The sequence below is a fragment of the Numida meleagris genome, chromosome 2 (genome assembly GCF_002078875.1).
Source record: "Numida meleagris isolate 19003 breed g44 Domestic line chromosome 2, NumMel1.0, whole genome shotgun sequence".
In the NCBI taxonomy this organism is placed as follows: domain Eukaryota; kingdom Metazoa; phylum Chordata; class Aves; order Galliformes; family Numididae; genus Numida; species Numida meleagris.
This window is the reverse complement of record NC_034410.1, coordinates 112,484,869-112,489,197: the sequence shown is the minus strand read 5'-3', so window position 1 is coordinate 112,489,197 and position 4,329 is coordinate 112,484,869.

The window sequence follows — 4,329 nt, the reverse complement described above, 5'->3', positions numbered from 1 at the left end:
TGAGTAACAAATTTTCTCCAGCAATATTTGAATTGTTTGATACCAGGATTAAGGAAAAAATAAATTAACTGATTTATTTAAATAGGTCTTACCATACTGAACGACTTCGAAGCACAGCACAATAAGCTGCTATTCTGATCTATTCACCTCATCACACAATTATCCCAGCGCTGTCCCACGGCACTGTCAAATCAAATTTGGACTAAAATTGAATAAATACAGAATTTTCTGCAGCTCATTACATTAGATGTGCAGAATATTCCCGAGCAGCTCAGAACAAACAAAGCTCTATTACATGAGTTTCTCACTTCTGCTCCACAACAGCCATTAGCAGACCACCTTTCCTAATGCAAACGTAACAGAACCTCGGAGGGAATAAACGTTGCAGTCAGCATTGATCCCCACCAGGAACAGCACAGCAGGCAAGGCAGTAAGTCACAACTCAGAAGCAGAGTTTGACTTTGCCTGTAACACAGATTCGAGGTATTTCATTAAGATTAGAAGAGGTTCACTAATTCCTAATCTGTTACAGATAGGTTATTGTTCTCTCCTGCATGAATCATTTATTTTATGCATCATTTGAAAGACAAACAGTCTGCAGCAGAGGTGGTCTTCTTTTGGATCTCCTTTACCTTCTCAGAAGGTAAAGCACAGCAATTCATTCAGCGTGAGAGCCGATATAGCCAGAAGCTGTCTTTAAAGTCTCTTTACCCACGTTCGTCTTGACAAGTCAGTGGCATTATTTTCCTCAGTTGCTCAGACAGCAGCACCTCAGACCAATGCTCTTCTTTGTACATTGTTTCATGGCTCCTAAACTAATTCATTCAAATTTCTGCATTACGCAAACTTTTCTTCAACGCTTGTAGGTTGGTTGGTTTGTTGCTTTTCAGAGGGATTTGAGGATGTAGGAGAAAGGATTCAGAAATACTTTCCAGCTTTAGAAAAGAATAAAGAAAATTGAAACATTCTGAAGTTCTCCCAACTGAGCAACAGTGTTTTATTCTTTGTAATCATTAGAATTGTAGATTTGAGATTAGCAAACTCCTTCAAATAAAAAAAATAAAAATTAGCTCCATACTGAACCCACCTACAAATGCACCGTACATCAGAGGACATCTGGAGAGTCTTTCCTCCATTTCCTTTCACCTCAGACTTTTTTGGCATGTTTGCTTCCTGCAGGTGGAAGTATCACACAATTCCATCTGTTTCTCATTTTCTTGACAGATTTCCCATTATCTCTCCCACTTGCTGCAACTGAATAAACCAACAGCTCATTCTTCGACATGCCATAGGTATGACTAGTGCAATTGTGAGGAAGGGGAAGAAAACATCACAAAGCAGAACGTTGAGGCATCCAAGTGAAATTTCTGTTGCAGAGAAAGCAGGCAGGCTCACTGACTGCAATTCATGTTGCAATCTTACTCTTAGATCTAAAGATACTAACTGACAAACTCTATCACAGTTTAATAAAACAGAAATTAAACAGACTTTTTCAGGCTGCCCAAAAAGTACTGAGTGCCACAGATTCGAGACAGAAAGCCAGCTAGAACTTGGAAGAGAGATCAGTGGTGAAAGCATTCAAAATAGAGGTTGTTTGGGAAACCTTCAGTATTTTTTGATGCAACTACCACAGAAGTTAATTATATTTCATTATTTTCTCATTTAATTAGTATGAGGCTAAAAAAATGATGCAACTTATCAATATAACCTGCTCGAAAGACTGAATTATTCATAGAAATACACTAGTACTTGAAAACCAATAGTACTTGAATAGATGAGGAACTCAAAGCGAGGAAGAATAGAAAAATCACCAACCGTGAAATCAGCAGAGGAATTCTAAGAAACATCAATGCCAGCTTTTTGCAGAAAGATAGAATGTCCTGTCCCGGGGACAGGACATGACCTATGCAGAACACCATTAACCTTCAAAGCCTCAGTAAAAATATGATTTAAAGAAAATGTAAAGTAGGGAACCTTATACTGGAGTTTTAACTTCAATACTAAATCCAAGAGCAAAAATCACCACATGGAGAGGGAAGTGGAAGCACTCTAAGAGATAAACAAAAGAGACAAGCAGATAGAATTAGGAGTTCAACTGGAATAAGGTATTCTATGCGTACCTACTACATTTTAATTCTTTGCTCAAAAAGTTTTTCCAGCATGTGAGAAGAATGAAGTATGAGTGAATAACAGCACTATCTGACGTGTCCAACATTCTTCATCTTAAATAGCAGCTCACCTCGGTGCTCCAGCATTTCATCCACTTCCCAGGACAAGTATTCCTGTCTCTGTCTTTGACCTTTTAATTTTCCAAGAAATCATCAATACTCACTAGAAACCCAAAGGGCATATAGGACAGTTATTTATTAACATTTAAAATAAGCGTAAGTTTCAGAAACTAAAAACTTCAAATTGTTCTGCAGGTGGCACTGTTGAAATTAAAGAGGACATTCGATACAATGGGAAAACCAGGCATAATATTAAAATATGACGTTGAGTGGAATATAGCTCAAGTTAATAGCAATTAAGTTACATTAACTTGAAGAATTTAAATACATTTTTACACATTTTCTGATGAAGCACCACACTCGCAAGATCCCGTGAAGCATCTCATGAGAACTAAGCTGCAAACCAGTTAAGCAGTTGTAAAGTAAGTTAGCAGCCTTTTATGTTTAAAAGGTAATTAAAAAAAAGAACTGAGTAGCAACATTTTCCAGAGGAGTAGCTGAAGAGGGGTAGATTGAACATCCAGTATATTCCAGTCACACAGCACAAACATCTGAATTTTAACCAATTTAAGAATTTGGTATAGCTGGAAAAAGATCTCAGTCCTTTCATCAATTCCATAGTTGCTACACTGAACTGATGTAAATACCGAAGATTCTTGGATATTATTAAACAGCAGCTGCATACATTAATGTCTGCAAAATAATGTTTTTTTTTGTTTGTTTTTTTACAGTAGATATACAGTAAATAATGAAAGACCCACAATCTTTTATCTCACCATTTTGTTGAAATGTGTGAGTTTAGCTCAAACTAAAGCTAAACTTCCCCCTTGCTTGCTTAGTTTGGATATTTGTATTCCTGGACTAAGCATAAAACAAGGACTTGTGGTTTTAAACATCAGATGTTCTTTGAGATGTTTGCAGAACAAGAAAGAAAAGATGCATCAATTCAGAGTTTAAGGTGAAAGTATAAAGTTTCATGTACGAGGACACATACAGCTTGTTTATGTGAAAGCCCACAAACTCAACTTAAAATACAATCATCAGTGTAGAGCATTTTGTTTCATATTACATGAACATCCACTTCACTCTCAAGATGCACATCAACTCGTGCAGGCAGATGAAATGTTACAGCCTGACTGGATGAAATTAAAGACAAAGAAGTATAGTTTCTCAAGATTTACAAACTAATCTTACAGGAGAAGGAAGTAAATTCAGTATTAAGATGACAAGCATAAATGCACAGAGGATATTCAAACAGTTATCAACTCTCATTGTTAACACATCATTTATCACCAGCCCTAAAATTCGAAGGAACAACTAGAGCAGATCCTTACACGTAAATAACTATATGCTCTGCAAAATTTCAGTGAAACGATGCCTCTCTCCACCTTCCAAAAGAACATACTGTAGAGTTAGGTTAAAAAGATTGGCCTACACCATGTGGGCAACTGAATTAATCTAGCTATTAAAGCAATGTTACTCTACTTATATAGGCAATTCCTGTGGCAAACGGACTGAAACAGACCAAAACAAATTAAACTCCACTAGCAGATATCTTCTGTCCAGAGAGGGAAATCACTGAGTCAGGAACATTTTTGTGGATTTCAAAAAAAGCATCCATGGCCAGGCTTCCCAAGGTAGCAGCAGACACTGGAGTCATCCTAAGAGCAATGGGGAAATGGGAAGGAATGCTTACTTAGATGGTAGTAAGAAATTAATTGCCTCCTGAAGGTCTAACTAAGAGTGAAATTCTGGAGGAAGATACTTGAAGACCAACCCATCTGTGCTCTCCGTGCAGTATGGCAGAAATTTCTTGTGCAACCCAGAAGGAAAGTGGAGAGGCACCCAACTCGTGTCTGACTTCTATTGTCAGCTTTCTACATCTGGGGAAGAACTAGGTCAGATAAGAAGCGGTAACAAACATTATGCATACAATGGAACATGAATAAACAAATGTTTTATGTGCTATTGGTAGTATTTGGCTTAGAGATCCCTGAACAAGGAGCGTGTAATTAACATTTCAGGATTTTTATGGGAAGTTAAATACTGTCAAAAGCCTGGAACAGTTAGAAATTTAACTTCATGAACTGAAAGGCCAATA